This window comes from Alexandromys fortis, unplaced genomic scaffold, assembly GCF_014885135.2.
Source record: "Alexandromys fortis isolate MF-2015 unplaced genomic scaffold, M_Fortis_MF-2015_v1.1 scaffold_223, whole genome shotgun sequence".
In the NCBI taxonomy this organism is placed as follows: Eukaryota; Metazoa; Chordata; class Mammalia; order Rodentia; family Cricetidae; genus Alexandromys; species Alexandromys fortis.
Genome location: NW_026068095.1, coordinates 871,095 through 887,921, shown reverse-complemented (window position 1 = coordinate 887,921; position 16,827 = coordinate 871,095). Strand labels below are relative to the sequence as shown.

At 43.6% G+C, this 16,827-nt stretch overlaps 1 protein-coding gene across 2 annotated transcripts in view; it reads right to left on the bottom strand.

Moving 5' to 3' along the window:
• The window catches only part of Gpr19 (G protein-coupled receptor 19), a 30,294-nt gene extending 13,939 nt beyond the window's left edge, over nucleotides 1–16,355 (bottom strand). The window contains exons 1-3 of one of the 2 annotated variants that reach the window (XM_050123263.1): nucleotides 14,980–16,355; nucleotides 14,646–14,697; nucleotides 4,996–5,147 (exon numbers count right to left, since the gene is read on the bottom strand). The gene's annotated coding sequence lies outside the window, so the exon portion shown is untranslated. The remainder of the gene's footprint in view (nucleotides 1–4,995; nucleotides 5,148–14,645; nucleotides 14,698–14,979) is intronic. The other variant, XM_050123262.1, reaches the window with a different exon arrangement.
• Nucleotides 16,356–16,827: the final 472 nt, after the last annotated feature.

Below are 16,827 nucleotides of genomic sequence, written 5' to 3'. Positions count from 1 at the left end.
AAGCTCCTCCAAAACTTGTTTTCCCCTTATGTTTCCTGTTTTCTCTCTTCTGCTGTATGTTTCTGTGTTTTTGCTTTGTCTTACTTCTTAGCGTACACACGTATGCGTGCATGTTTGCATGTGTATGTGGAGGCAAGGCAATCTTAGGTGTCTTTCTCAGGAATGCTGCCCACCTCCTTTGTGTCATTCATTGGTCCTAAGCACTAATTCAGCTAAAATGGCTGGTCAGCAAGCCTAAGATCCTCCAGTCTCTGCCTCCCGAGCACGGGGATTACATCCGCGATGCCCAGCATTCTTACACAGGTGCCAGGGAGCTAGCTCAGGTCTTCCTACTTGAGAAGCAAGTGCTTTACTTGCCTGAGACCCCTAAACTTCTTTATCTTATTATTTTTCACTTTTTTAAACAAAAAATTTATTTATTTATCATGTATACAGTGTTCTGCCTGCATATATGAATGAATGCCAGAAGAGGGCACCAGACAACATTACAGATGGTTGTGAGTCACCATGTGGTTGCTGGGAATTGAACTCAGGACCTCTGGAAGAGCAGCTAGCCAGGGCTGCTCGGAGCCATCTCCCCAGCCCCATCTTATTATTATTTTAGGTTCTTGTATTTTATTTATTCAGACAAGGATTCATAGCCCAAGCTGACCCCAAATTTGAAATGTAGCCTTAAACTCCTAATCCTTCTACCTCTGCCTCCCAAATCCTGAGATTACAATTGTGCACCCAAGTCCGATTTTTACAAGAGACTGTTTTTTCCTTCCACTGTATGGGCCCCAGCGATCCAATTCTGGTTGTTAGGCCCAGCAACAAGCACCTTTACTGGCTGAGCCACCCTGCCGGCACTCTGTACATTTTGGATATGAAGAGACTATAAAAGATGGGCTGAGCACTGGGACTTCAGTCTGGCAGTTCTTAGGTGGAAACAACTTTTCCTCCCAGAAGACATATGGCATCTAGAGACACTGGGTTCAAAGGGGTGTGTTACTGGTATCTGGTAGGTAGAATCCAGGGACGTTGCTAAACATTCTACAATGAACATCAAAGAATTATCTGCCCCCAAATGCTAAATGTGAAAAAATGCTCAGAGCTAGTCTGTCTGGTCTTAAGCTCATAATCCATATAGCTGCTGGCAAGTTCATTATCTTTGGGCTTATTGTTCTCATCAACACAATTACAGTACCTACTGATTTGTTGTCAGAATGGAGTATATGAGAAAGGGGTTAATGCAGGTGTTAGACAGAACATCTGAGCAAAGTGTGAGACTGCTGGGGCTGTCTCCATCCAGTTCCCCCACAATACACTAGGAGGATTTCATCTTAAGAACAGTGAAGTCCGAGCAGGACCAGTGATGTCCAGGGAGGGATTTAAGGATACTACTGAGCTCTGGTTCACAATGAGCCTAACTAACATACTTAAATGCCAAGTACAGTTTGACTGCTCCAACTTCTTACTGTGTATTTGCTGCTTTACTATAAATATATGCAAATAAAATAGTATAGATAGAAGTTTTTGTCAGACCCTGTTCCACAGCATTAAGTTCCAAATAAACACACAGAAGCTTATAGTAATTATAAACTGTTTGGCCTACTAGCTCAGGCTTATTACTAACTAGCTCTTATAACTTAAATTAACCCATAATTCTCATTTATGTTTAACTATGTGGCTTGGTACCTTTTCTCAATAAGGCATTCTCATCTGCTTCTGATGACGACTGCATCTCTGCCTTTCCTCTTCCCAGAATTCTCCTAGTCTGATTGCCCCACTTATACTTTCTGCCTAACTACTGGCCAGTCAGCATTTTATTAAACCAATATGAGTGACAAATCTTTACAGTGTACAAGAGCATTATTCCATAGCAAAATAGACTCAGAGCTGATGTGGGATTCCCCTCTGTATGCTGTGAATACCATTAGTTAATAAAAGATCTGTCTTGGGCCTGGCAGGGTAAAATAGAGCTAGGCAGGGAAAACTAAACTGAATGCTGGAAGAAGTGGAATCAAGAAAAGCCATGCTGGGCGGTGGTGGCGCACGCCTTTAATCCCAGCACTCAGGAGGCAGAGGCAGGCGGATCTCTGTGAGTTCGAGACCAGCCTGGTCTACAGAGCTAGTGCCAGGACAGGCTCCAAAGCCACAGAGAAACCCTGTCTCAAAAAAAAAAAAAAAAAAAAAAAAAAAAAAAAAAAGAAAGAAAAGAAAAGCCATATAGCCCTGACAGAGACTAACACTGGAACTTTACCCGGTAAGCCATGGCCTCATGGCAATAAACAGATTAATACAGATGGGTTAGTTTAAGATATGAATTAGCCAAAAATATGCTTAAGCTATTGGCAAACAGTATTTCAAATACGTTTCTGTGTGATTATTTCGGGGCTGAGCAGCCAGGAACAAAAAAAGCAGCCTTCCTACAACAGAGAGCTGGGCATAGTGGTGCATGGCTGGGCATGGCAGTGCGTGGTGGTACATGCCTATAATCCCAGGATTGGGAAGGGGAGGCAAAGAGGATCACCTCAAGGCTCATGCCAGCTACATGGAAAGTTTGAAGCCAATCTAGGCTACATGAAATCCTATCTCAGAAAACAAACTAACTAAACAACAACAACAAAAATAGACATAGGCCCCAAAATTAGCTCCAGCAGAATGTTGCTGAGAGTTTTGAGTCTTCTCATTGTAGGTTTACATATGTCTACCGAGAGTTTGCCATTCACTAGGTCACTTTTCAAGTTACCTGTCCCAGAGAAATGTCTGTCACTGAGAAAACAACTACTCTTCGAAGTGCTTTGCAATGAACTACTAGAGGAAAACACAATGTTTGGAAAAAAAGTTTGCAAATTTGAGCTTGCTGCCTATCTTTCCACTTTATGTTTTAGACCCAGCACCTCTTTCCGTTTTCCCAGCATGGAGGAATAAGAGCAGAAGGAAACCCACACAGATCAAGGGGAAAATCTTTTACTTTTTATGTTTGTTTTTATAAGACAGAGGCTTACTCTGTAGCTCAGGCTACCCTTCAATTCTTGGTGGTTCTTAGTTATCCTTTAACTCCTCACCTGTGATTACAGGCACTGTCCACCACTCACAGTGAGAAAATCCGTGTGTGTGTGTGTGTGTGTGTGTGTGTGTGCTCATACCCATGCAGGACAGAGGTCAAGGCTGACTAGCACAAAGACCCTCCTACCTCTGCCTCCTAGTGCTGAGATTACAGGTACACATAATCATACTCAATTTTTATTTTTCAAGTTCAGTGCTAAATATCTGAACTCAGACCCTCACACCCGCCAACCGTTTTATTCATTGAGCCATCTCCCCAGCACCAGAAATTCCTAACTTATAAAAAAAAGTATTAGCAATTTTTATTTATTTATTTATTTTTGAGACACTTTCTCAGGACCTGTCCTGGAACTTACTCTGAAGACCAGGCTGGCCTTGAACTAACAGAGATCTACCTTTCTCTGCTCCCCAAGTGAAGACATGCACCACCACCACCACCCAGCTAGCAATTTTCTTTTACCCTTAAAAAACTACGATAATTTGCAAAGAAAGATCTCCTTGCTTTAAAAGCATATTATTTTAAAACAACAAACGCAGTTAGGCATCATAGTTAATAATTTTTTTAAGGTTTTCTTCTTTTTTGAGACAGAGTCTGACCCTGCAGCCCAGGCAGGCTTCAGATTTCTGGCACTCTTCCTTTCTTGGTGCTAGACTTATAGGATATATTCACTGTTTTTTAAGAATCAGATGAAAGCAATATGCCTAGACTGGGCTTGTTACTAGGTTCTGAGGATAGAAGAATATTTCTAGGTTTGATTTAAAAAGTCAACCATAACATAATTCCAGATTTATCTTTTTTACTTTATACATCAGTGATCACCATAGTAACATCATGTTTTACTACTAGGTATTTATGCAGCTCAAGATGGAGAGAACAAGCAATTACTTACAGGGTTATTTGGGGGTACAGAACATGACAATCGGGATAATTCAAAATTAAATATAGATTTCACTGGAGATCTGCTTTAGCCAAGCAAGCTGACTCAATCTTCTAGTAGCGTCAGCTGAACAAAATTTGTAGCTCTATAGACTGTTGACATCATTTCAGATAACACAAGACGGCAAGCATCATAGCTCAGTGGTTAAGAATGAGGACTTTCAAGATCAAGAGTCTTGAGATTCAGTTTTTGTTCTATTATATGCTACCTAAGTGACCATAGAATAGCTCCTGAACTAACTCCTCTGTCCCTGGGTTTATCTCTAAATTGTATTCTGAAAAGATTAATGATTACTTATGCTTGGAATCACGGCTCACACAGAATAAGAACTTTTTCAAGTATCTGTTAGATGAAATGAAATGTATATTTGCTAGCTCTTCTCTTTGTGCTCGGTTGAAAGACTGGAAGGAACCAAGATGAGTGCATGGCAGATTCTAGCTTTTAAATCTGGCAGATTCCTGTAAGAGCTTCCCATAAGATGTGGGGTTCTGTGGCAGTCTAGGGTCCTAAAACAGAGCTGGGGGACAATCACTGGTGCTCCTGGTTATCAGGGACATCAGGAGGATGAGCAAACAGCACAAAGGAATAGCAGGACTATCCACCCAGGCTCCCTAAGCTACTGCCAGTAACCTGGGCACAGAAGAGCAGCTCACAGGCAAGAAATGGGATTTTCTAACAGAGGCAATGAAACCTAGCTCTTCTGAGTGATGATTCCCCAAGACCCTTCCGGGATTAAACAAGGAGAAATCCTTTCATCAATGAGTTTATGGTTTTATTATCAATCACTATGTACAATAATTTTTCCTCTCAATAGGTACCTACTCTGGAATATTTATTTTACAGAACTACCTAAGCATCTTTTTGAACCTGTAACAAATCTAATGCCCCTAGTGAGCATTTAAGCCCATAAAATCTCCAAATTGCCCGGAAAAAAATAAGAGAAAGAGAAGGTATTGTGTCCTCCGAGCCACATTCCAGCTGTGATAGAGCGATTTCGAGCACATACCTTCATGGGGACTTGATTTCAGAGACAGTCTCTGTAGGTCTTCTTGGTCAGGAGCAGCTCTCACACAGGACTCTGGAAGATGCCATAAACCACCAGGAAACCCTCCGAACACATTCATGTCCTCTGCCTTCCCTCAGCTCACAGCCTGCTTCCTGGTAGGAGACAAGATGACGCTGTGCTGGGTTGACTGTTAAACCATCTTCCCACCCCCAACCCCACTCTCGGGGGCCCCTCCTTCTCCTTTCCAAGGCTCTGGAATGTGTCACATGGGGAATGGATCATGTGGCTTGGGGGGGGGGGGGAATGTGGCCATCGGCTCTCTCCCTTCCCCCACTTCTCTTTTCAGGAGCAAGGCAGCAGAAATCTCTGACCCGATTGGCTCCGATCAGAACATCTCCATATGAAAAGGGCACAATCAGCCCACAGACCTCCAGCCTTCTTCCCTTTCCTTTCTTTCACCAGGTAATTTCATCCTGAGCTTTCCGAGTTGCTTCCCAGAGGAAGATTATGCTTTCTCTCCGATCCCTCATTCCCTTTCTGTTACCAGCATCCGGACGTGACTTTGCGAGCCTACTCTATCTTGGGGGCACCCTTAAGAACACAGCTGGGCAGTGGAGTATTCAGCACCACGGACAGCATTGCCTTCCCTTCAGCCCTCCTTAAAGCCATTTCTCTATTTCAGGTAAATAAAAAATATTTTTAAGGCTTTTCCCTGAAGCTTTTTTTTAAATATATAAATATAAATAACCCACACCATGTACTTAGGGCTCTAACTTCCTCTACTGTCAACTTACTTTATTTAGGAGAACAAATAATTTAATTTCACTAAAAGTACATCTGCTCTCTAGCCCCCATCCTGCAATCATCCCCGACTCTTATCTCTTAAATACTTTGGGGTTTTTGTTTTGTTTGCTTTGGGGGGAGATTTCAAGATATAGTGTACTATACATGTGTTCCCTCATCTCTACTTGTGGGAAAATCACACAGGAATGCTGGGGTGTACGAGCCGAGATGTTTTTGGCTCCGCCAGTGGGCCTCAGGCAGAGCTGAACTGAAGAGGCAGGACAGAAGCCTGGTTGCAGCTATTCTGTGTGGGTCTATCCAGCTTTGCTGACGTCCTGGTTGCCATGGTACTAGGTAACTGCTGAAGGGGACTATTGCTTTCCAAACCGGTCGCCATGGGACCCTGTAGTCTAAAGAAAGAGGAAAAAGAACCTAATTGTTGAGGAGCTTTCGGCTAGCATCTGCAGAAACAAATCTACCTTGTGGATTTCTTCCTGACTGGATTGCTGAGACCCTACACACTGCCAGAATTCTAAGGACCCATCGTCACACTAAGACAGTAAAAGTTCTCCCCTCCTCCCTCGCTTCCTTCCTTAAAAATCTACTGAAGATGTCAGCTACGTGGAGTACCTGAGGACTGCTTCCACAGCACGATGGAAAGCACACAAAAAAGGGCATTTCTCTTTGAGACCACATGGAAGTGGCCTTTTGGAAGCCACTCATGTAATTCCTAATAGCCTACTGCAGAGGTATGTATGAAATACGTCTGAAGTTGACCAGGAGAACAAGTTTGCAAATACTTTGCCATTTTACAGGTAAAATAAAAAATACAATTTGAACACAGACTGCTAAATTGATTTTTAAACATCAGTTAAGGTAAAAATTGAAGGGCATTAGGATTACCCCAAATCGGGAATTTAAAGTAGTTATTCCCTGGCTGGCAAGACAGCTCAGGGTGTAAAGGCCCTTCCTGACAACTCAAATTCATTCTCAGGGTCAACATGCAGAACAAATGTCAGATACTTGTCCTATGACCTACACACCTACACACACACACTCCTCCCTCCCTTCCTCTCTCTCTGAGAATAAATGTCTGGAGAGACGGCTTGCTGCTTTACCAGGGGACCAAAGTTCAGTTCCTAGCACCTACAAAGTGGCCTGTAACTCCAGTTCCAGTGGCTCTGACACCCTCCTGGCCTCCACAGGCACCGGACACAAACATGGTGCACATATATTTGAGTAGTTGTGTACATATAAAAAGTAATAATGTAGACCAGCCTGGTCTACAAGAGCTAGTTCCAGGACAGGCTCCAAAACCACAGAGAAACCCTGTCTAAAAAAAAAAAAAAAAAAAAAAAAAAAAAAAAGTAATAATGTAAATGTGTAGCTATATTCTTGCTTCACTGGTTGACATATAACTTAGTTTTCCCTAAGAATACAAACAAAGGCACTCCAAATATTGTTTTAGAAAAGAAATGCTGACTTGAAAGATGTGAAAATGCAAATTTCAAAAGAAAAGAGACAGACAGACTGTGGTGGTGCACACCTTTCATTCTAGCACTCAGGAGGCAGAGCCAGGTGGATCTCTGTGTGTTCAAGGCCAGTATGATCTACAGAGTGAGTTCCAGGACAGTCAGTGCTACACAGAGAAACCCTATCTCAAAAAACAAAAGAGAGAGAGAGAGAGAGAGAGAGAGAGAGAGAGAGAGAGAGAGAGAGAGAGAGAGAGAGACAGCTCCTTCCTGGCTCAATATCCACAGCTAAAGATAAAGTTCTCTCTCTCTCTCTCTCTCTCTCTCTCTCTCTCTCTCTCTCTCTCTCTCTCTCTCTCTGTGTGTGTGTGTATACAGGTGCACACATACACATCTGTGTGAGGACCAGAAGTTGACATTGAATCTCTCCTCATTATTTTCTGAGACAGGGTCTGTTTCTCATCAAACCTGGAACTCACTGATTTGGTTAGGTTGGCCAGTCAGCCACTCCAGTTTTTAACGTGGGTGCTAGAGAGCCACTGGGTTTTCAAGCCCTTTTACTGACCAAGTCATCTCCCTCGCCCTGTATTTTCTACTTTTCTTTTATGAAAAGGCTATGCTAATTCTTTTTTATATAAGACTCAGAATACTCTTGCTATATAGTTCTGGCTAGCCTCCAACTCATGGTCCTTCTGCCCTTGTCTCCCAGTGCTGGGTTTACAAGTAGATGCCCTTATACTCAACTATAAGAGTTAGAAAATCAGCTCTTAATTTTAACATTTGCCACATCTAGGAAATTCTCTCATAAGCTGGATATTGTTTAGGTTAGGTTGTCCTCAAACTTATCATCCTCCTGTCTCAGCCTTCTAAATTGCTGGAATTACAGTCATGTGCCACCGAGCTAGGCTCTAGATGTGTAGCACCAAGAACAACTAAACTGGGAGTGGCACTACCAACCTATACCAGCATTTGGTCAGCAGGAAGACAAGTTCAAGGTCAGCCTGGGCTACATAACAAGATTCTGTCTCAAAACAAATGAACAAAACCCACCATCAGTGATGGTTTGGGTCTATTATCTCAGCACTTGTGAAGCAGAAAGATCTTATGTTCAAGGTCAGCCTGGGCTACGTACAAAGGCTTTATCATTAAAAACAAAACAAAACACTATTCTCGCCTACTGTTACCTCAAACTTCCAACCAAAATAAGTGAATGGCTCGAACAACTGAGTAACTAATCCTTTTAACAGACAGAAGCAGGATGGTTTGTAAAGGTCCTTGCCACCAAGCCCAACTGCCTGAGTTCAAGCCTCACAACCCCTGTGGTAGGAGAGAAATGACTACATCCACACACGCACCCTGGTATGTATGTGCACACAAAGATACACACACAGTAAATACAATCAATTTTAAAATAAAAAGAATCTTCCCAATTGCTTCAAACGTTAAGGGAAAGAAAACCACTATCCAACTGGTCCTGGGAAATTCATTAAAATATTTGTCTGTTTTAAGTTCTCTGTCTTCTGCCTCCATGGTTTAGGTTTGACAGTTTCTGTCTGTCCACTCCAAAACCAGACTAGTTTCTCAAACTACTGTTTTGGGTTTTTTAAATTCTTCTTTCATATAGTACATCCTGACCAACCACAGCTTCCCCTCCCTCTACACCTCTCATTTCCCCCAATCCACTGCTCCTGTTTCCCTTCAGAAAAGAACAGGCTTCTCAGCAGCATCAACTGAATGGCATAACAAGACGCAATGAGACTGGACACAAACCCTCATATCGAGGCTGGAGGAGGCAACCAGTAGGAGGAAAAGGGTCCCCGGCGCAGGAAAGAGTCGGAAACACCACCTCTTGTGCTATTTTATTTGTATTTTAATAAATAAAGCTTGCCTGACGATCAGAATGTAAAACTAAGCCACTAGAGGCTAGAGAGTACTGGCACACACCTTTAATCCCAATGTTTGGGATTAAATTTTCTTAAAATTTATTTTACAAGTATTACGCCTGCATGTGTCTGTGTACCATATGCACACCTAGTACCCAAGGAGACCTGAAGGTGTCGGATCCTCTGGAACTTGAGTTACAGACAGTTGTGACCACGGTGTGGGTGCTGGCAATCCAACCGAGGTCCTCCATAGCTCTTAACTGCCGAGTCATCTCTCCAGCGCCCCCAGAATTAAAAACTTTTAAAGCCAGCTAGGTGTTCACTATTTTTATGTTCTGGCATATTAAACAAACGTGAATGTGGGTATTATCCTAAAGCAAATTAATTTTTAGTTTCCACTGGTCCTTTAAAAACATCTTGTAAGGGGCTGGAGAAATGGCTCAGCAATTAAGAGCACTGACTGTTCTTCCAGAGATCCTGAGTTCAATTCCCAGCAACCACATGGTGGCTCACAACCATCCGTAATGAGATCTGGTACCCTCATCTGGCCTGCAGGGATACATACGGGCAGAACACTGTATACATAATAAAATAAATAAATCTAAGAACAAAATAAAATAAAAAAAATAAAAGAGCAATCGTGTTGCAGTATCAACACTTTAAAAATAAAACAATAAAACAAAAAAAAATCTTGTAAGCTGAGCGGTGGTGGTACACTCCTTTAATCCCAGCACTCGGGAGGCAGAGGCAGGGGTATCTCTGTGAGTTCAAGGCCAGCCTGATCTATAGAATAAGTTCCAGGACAGGTTCCAAAGCTACAGAGAAACAGAGAAACCCTGTCTCAAAAAATAAAAATAAATTGAAAAAAAAATCTTGTATTTGTTGATCCTTTTATCCCTAATTAAAACCCATTACTTTTCATGGACATATTTACTTAAAAGACACTACTAATTGAAATATTGTCTTTGTTTTGATTTAGTTTTTGAGACAGGCCTCATGTAGCCCAGGCTAGCCTTGAGGACTCACTGTACATCCTGGAAAGCCACTGTGCATCACTAATTATGGGGACTAAATGTATGTACGTGTGCTAGTCACACACTCTACCAATTGAGCTACATCACCCTAACCCCTCCTGAGGTTTGTGTAACCTTCGGTCTGCTTCTCTTCACCCAAATCCTATTTTTCCATCCCAATCTACTACTCCCTTCTGCAGAATCTGGTCTATAGCTACTTTATAGGTCTAATGACTGTGCCTCTGCGGTCTCTGGACTCGACCTCCTAACCCCAACAGAGCTTAGCCATTTACCAATGCTCTTGCTAGAATGAGATACACTAAAGCTTGCCTTTGTCTTTTCCCTGTATCACTTTAGCAACCTCCCTCTGAACCTTCCCTAGTCCCCAGAGTGCTAAGAGTCCCTGAGGCTGTCTATACTTTTTAGGATTTTTAGATTATAACAGACTAAAGTTCTCTAATATCAGCTGGGTCAGCGGGGGCTTGAGCAAGTCTTTTGTTCAGATCTGGTCATTAGCTGCCACACTTGCAGATGACCGACACTTCATTTGGTATAGGAAGCTGCAACTCCAATAATGGCAGGCACAACTTAACCCCAATCTTCATAGCGCCAGTCCCCAAATACTTTGTGTAGAGAAAAAAATAATTCATTACAAAGAGAAGTCTATTGCACCTAAGGAAGCTACTCTCATTAGAATCCTATTTCTAACATCCTGGACACCCTTATATGAAGGACCAGAACTTCACATTGGTTTAGCATGAAAACTCTGAACAAGGGCCAATAGATTTTTTTTTTCACATCTAAAAGGAAGAAAACAAAACTACCAGTCTTTTGCTAACTGGGAGGCGCAGGAGGCATCAGGTTTTGAGCGGATGGTCAGGATGGTCGAATGAAGGGCTCAATGATTACTAAGCATGTGTTCTACCCCTAGGCTATAAACCCAAAGCTCCTAACTGCAGCTTTTTTTTTTCCAGTTGGACCTATCTTTTTTCTTATTTTGCCCCCTATGCAAAAGCACTGGTGATCTCCAGCAGATGGAAAAATTAGTCACGAACCTCACGCATTACTTGTCTTTGGCTCACTCAAACTCATAAAAAGCACCTGAGGGGGGTGAGACGGCTCAGTGAGGAACGTGCAGTAGGAGCTGACAGCCTGGGTTTGAGCTCTGGACCTACACAAAGGTGAGAGAAGCTGTCCCCTGACCCCCACACCCAAGCCCACGGGCACATCACACTCATCAATAATAAAGCAATTAAAGTTTAAAAAAGAACTGTGTGAGCCAGACACAAACCTCTCCTATACGCCTGCCTGTCGCACAAGGACTATCTTTCATAGTATGTCTGCCTGATTCTGTAAAACACGGGCCCTAATCAATGATCATGTCCAGGGCTGCGGAGATGACTCAGAAGAACCCAAAAAGAGGAGAAATCTCTCTCCCAGACATTTCCCATCCCCAAGTAGTTTTGTTTTCACTGAGAAAGGCTATAAAGATAGACTTAAACCTCTCTCTTCTCATCTGTCAGTAACAACAAAACCTTTGGTGTGGTCAGATCCACTTTATCCCTCTGATAGGCTTATGGAAAGGCTTCATTATCGATGCCTGCTAAGGAAGCATTCCCACCTGCCCTCTCAGAAGACCACCCGGGCGGGCGCAAACACACTTTAATCACGCCTCCCCTGATCAATGGAGCACAACAGCTCCAGGTGGCAAGGAAACCAAGACATCTTTTGTGTTGCCTGTGCTACATCAAAGGGCCAGTCTGGGAGGTTCAAAGTCTTCCATACAGCAAATTCAGTATGTTCCTGGCATCCATGGTAATGACAACACTAACTGCTCCCCAGTTAGCGTGCTTATTTCAGTGCCTTCCCTCCACAATCTAGCTCGCTGTGCCCAACCCTACGTCTAATGACTGGGCCTCTGCTCTTGCCTCTCTCCCTCCAGAAAATCTTCAAATGTATAACTATGCAGATCAGAAGGTCTTAAGACGTGGATCTTAGTTTTTTCATTTTCTAGAGGGAACGCTTTAGCTTTAAGCAGTGGTTCTCAACCTTAATTAAAAACAAGCAAACAAACAAAAAACCAGAGCTTTAAAAAAAAAAATACCAGTGGAGTCTGGGCATGGTAGTGCACACAAGAAAAATACCAATGGTGCCTGGCAATAATAGTGCACATGCACACCTTTAATCCCAGCACTTGGCACAAGAATCCTTCAAAAAAAAAAAAAAAAAGAAAAAGAAAAAAATACTGATGGGCTAAAGAGATGGCTCAGCAGGTAAAAGCACTTGCTGCCCCACACAGCAAACCTAACCTGCTGAATTCCATTTCTGGAACCCACAGAACAGAACGGACTCCATAGAGTTGTCCTCTCAGGAACGCTGCGGCAAAAGCATCCACATACATCATATACAAACACTTACACAACAATCATGAAGATAAATTAAAAGACACTGATGTCGAGCCACTGAAATGGCCCAGGAGGTACAAGTTTGCTGGCCAACCTGATGACCTGAGTTGGAAAGCTCTGACTACATATATGATATTGGGAAAGAGCCAACTCCTGCAAGTTGTTCTGTGGCCTCTGCACATGAGCACACATACACATGTGCACACGCACACTAAATCAATCTAAAAATCTTTAAAAAAGAAAAAATACTGCTATCTGGGAGCACCACTCCCAGACATTCTGATTTACTTGATCTAGAGTAAAGCCAGGCATCAGAATCTTTCAAAGCTCCCCAGATATGTGCAAGCAAGATAAAGAGCCTGTCTCAAGGCTGTCCAGTACAGAGAGACTTACGCTCCATTCCGTACCAATTCAGTGGGTAGGTTGCAAGCATGAATGTTGTCCAGAAAAGAAACTCCATATCCGAGACGCTAAGTTCTATGCTGTTAAATCACAGTCTTTCCAATAGTAGCGCGTTTGTCATTACACTAATTCTTTAAGAAGTTTGGAGAGATGGAGAAATGTCTCGGTAGTAAAGAGCACTGCTGCTCTTCCAAGGGCACAAGGAACACAATGGCGCACAAACATATAATGCGGGCAAAACACTTACACAGGCAATAAAGTAATTTAAAAAAAAAGATACTCTTAATCTTATTCTTTTTATTGTAATACTTACAAAAAAAAACCTTTATTTTATGTGCATTGGTGTGAACGTATCAGATCCCGTGGAATTGGAGTTACAGACAATTGTGAGTTGCCATATAGGGGCTGGAAATTGACCCAGGTCCTCTGGAAGAGCAGTCAGTGCTCTAAACCACTGAGCCATCTCCCTAGTACCTTAAACAGTTTGTATATTATATAATATACAAAAAAAATGGTGACTGATCCCATTCACTAACCAAGTATCTAGGCTCCAACTCAGAAATCCTCTTCTATAATATCCATAAATTTCTCCTGCATTTTCCTGGGAATTCAGCACATAGAGCCTACAGAACAGAATACAGTCTGCCAAAATACAGTGCCCTTGGGAGAACTTCCTGGTAGGGTCTACCATATCTGGCCCTTTTTTCCCTCTTCCCTTCCTCTTCCATCCACCTACCAGGCTGTTTCCCAACTAGGTTCGAACAGTCCTCCACTCTTAGCCTCCTTGGGTAGCTAAGACTCTAAGTGTATGACTATTTATCTGGTTTTCAAGCATTTGCCTCTAACTACATCTTTCTCCATCATTGCCAGCTTTAATCCCAAAGCATTCCATTTCTGCTGTCTTACAAATGAAGGAATATTGCTCATCTATCGGCTGGCTACTCTTCTGCTGGGCCTTACGAGGGGCCCCATCAGTCTTCTGACATTTACTCTGTAGAGCACACAAAGGATTAAAAATGCATTCGGAACCATACCCAGCACACACCTGCGGTGTCAGTTACTAGGGAAGCTGAAGAGGACTGCCTGGGCCTAGATTTTGAGCCCATTGAGGCCAGTCATGATGAATTCAGGGAGATAACTCTTCCATACAGAGGGAGAAAGTCAGACCCCCCCCCCACACACACACACATCCACGGGTTTCACATCCTCAAATTCAGTCAAAAAGCAGACAAAAAAAAAAAAAATCCTGAGAAGAAAAATTTGCAGCTGTCCTGAATGCTTTTCTTGCCGTTCCTCCCTACACAATACAGAGCAGGAGCTACTTACATGTCACAAGTAACCTAGAGATTGTTTCCAGGAAGGTGAACACAGCTTCCATGCAAATAGCACACCTTATTACAGAGGGGACTAGAGCATCATGGAATCCCTGCAAAGACCTGGAAGCAATAGCTGGGGGGGGGGGGGGGGGGGGGGGGGGGGGGGGGGGGGGGGGGGGTAATAAGGAATGGCTGAATCCTGACTGTATTAAGGTGGATTCCAAGACCTATAGAACTGAGAGGCTACAGACTAGGAATATGTAATCTTGGGATGAGCAAGTGACGTATCTGAATAACTTGTAAGCTAAATTTCATTCTGGCTGAAGGGTGAGGCTGATGGGAGATGCCAGGGGATTCTTCAGGCCTTGGAAGGTACCTTTGTGACGTTGTAGGGCAAAAATCCAGTTTGCGCAGGTGTTCCACGTGCCCTGGGAGAGAAAAGAGGCCAGGTCAGAGACGCCCCACACTGCCAACATGCCATGCTCCAGATTATTACCTGTTCGACCCCGGGCCAACCCCAGCTCTTGCTCATAACCCTGTTAGAAATGTTTCTGTCTCACTCAGTCATGCACTCCCATGCCACTATTGGCTGCCATAGACCAAACGGCATGTCTGCCTTGTTTATAAATACGCACAGACACTATAGGCTAAGCTTCCTCTAGAGGTTCCTTCTAGTCTCATTTCAAGCATGTGGTCCTGTCTTCGTTTACCTCTTCCATCTTTAAAATGTCCCATCTTCATCCCTCCGTCCACTTTCACAGCCTCTCAAGGTCTTCAAGGAAAAAAAAAATAACTTTCGCCCCTCAGACTTATTTATTTATGCTGCTCACAGAGATATCACTCTCTACAACTAAAACGTAACATTTTATTGTAAAACCGTGATGGGCTCGCCCACTCCCGCTCTGGCTATTTGATTCGCTGGAACCTCTCAAGAACTCATGACCCGTCTACGAACAGGAAAGAGGGGACGAGCTACAGTCGAGTGGAATTTCGAACGAAAAATCCCTAAAATCGGGATGCTCTGGGCTTGAACGCTGACGAACACGCCACAGAGGCCCGGATTTGGCCACCTGTGACCAAGCAGGAAGTTTTGAAACCCGTTTGCGCGCCAAAAGGCCGCACGCATGCGCAGGGAGTCTCGGGGAGGGGGCGGGGTGTGTGAAGTCACGTCCTGGCACAGGTTCTCGCGTTGTCTGGGGAAAGACCGGAGCTAGGGAGGTTTTTAATGTGGCGTTGTGGGGACCTCCCACCACCTCTTAGGGAAAAAAAAAAGATGTCTTTTCTTCCTTTCAGCCTCAGTGCGGTGGCTCCGGCCGACAGTTGTGTCAGATTCTGGATTCCATGGTAGCGCAGAAACAGATAAAGCAGGAAAAGCCAGCTAGTTCGTCGTCCTAGGAGACGCGGGTTCGCTCGGCGTCCTCCGCCCCACCCCCGCCTTTTTTTTTTTTACTATGCAAAACAAAAGACAAAAAAAAAAAAAAAAAAAAACCTTGGCCCAGGACGCAGGCGCAGTGCTTGTTTACCGCGGGCCGAGCGCAAGCCCCTTCCCGCCGGCTGGTGCCTGCGCCTGCGCGGATGACGTGGATCTCTCTCTGAACGGGAAGACCGCGCCTACTTGTCCCGGGCTGAGGGGGCGAGGAGCGGAGGTGGAGGACGGCGCTGTGTGCGTTTGAAAGCTCGGAGAATTGAAATGAAAACAACAACGCCCAGAAGTCGGTGTCGTGTCAGAGGCACGAGCGCAGAGGACCCAGATGCTGGGCACTCCACTATCACTAAAGTGAGCGGCGGCGCTGGAGCGCGAACGCCGGCCGGCCGCGCTCACACCTCGTTAAAAGGATGGACTTTGCAGTGGCAAAGATGCAAATAAGTCCGAACCTGAGGCCTCCGAGTTCGAGCAATTCCTGCATGGGTTAAGACTGATTCTTTTTTTTTTTAACTTATTTATTTATTAAAGATTTCTGTCTCTTCCCCACCGCCGCCTCCCTTTTCCCTCCCCCTCCCCCAATCAAGTCCCTCTTCCTTGTCAGCCCAAAGAGCAATCAGGGTTCTCTGCTCTGTGGGAAGTCCAAGGACCACCCACCTCCATCCAGGTCTAGTAAGGTGAGCATCCAAACTGCCTAGGCTGTTAAGACTGATTCTTGAAGCAAACTCAGAAAGGCAGCCATGCAAATTTTGAAACTAGAAAGAGCTGACACTAGAAGCAGAAGCCTAGTTTGAGTTTGAATATCCTTTCAAAGTTCGCTTCAAGTGGATTCAGACAATGCTTATACAATCCGATAAGCACTCTTGATTTAGATTATTTTAGGTATGATTATCCATTTGCAAGTGAGGGCAAAGTGACTAAATTTTTAAAGTTCTGTGAAAGAATATTCTATTGATACATTCTAGGATGCCCAAAAGCCATAAATAAATATAAGTGGTAAGTCGGCTTAGTGTGGATATTTTTCTAGCGTTAAAATCAATTGATTTTTTGACAATTTTACTAGACCCTAGTTATTTTTTGACTGGTGAATTTGAAGACTTTCGATTTGTAACATTTCCTACTACAAAAGTGAGAT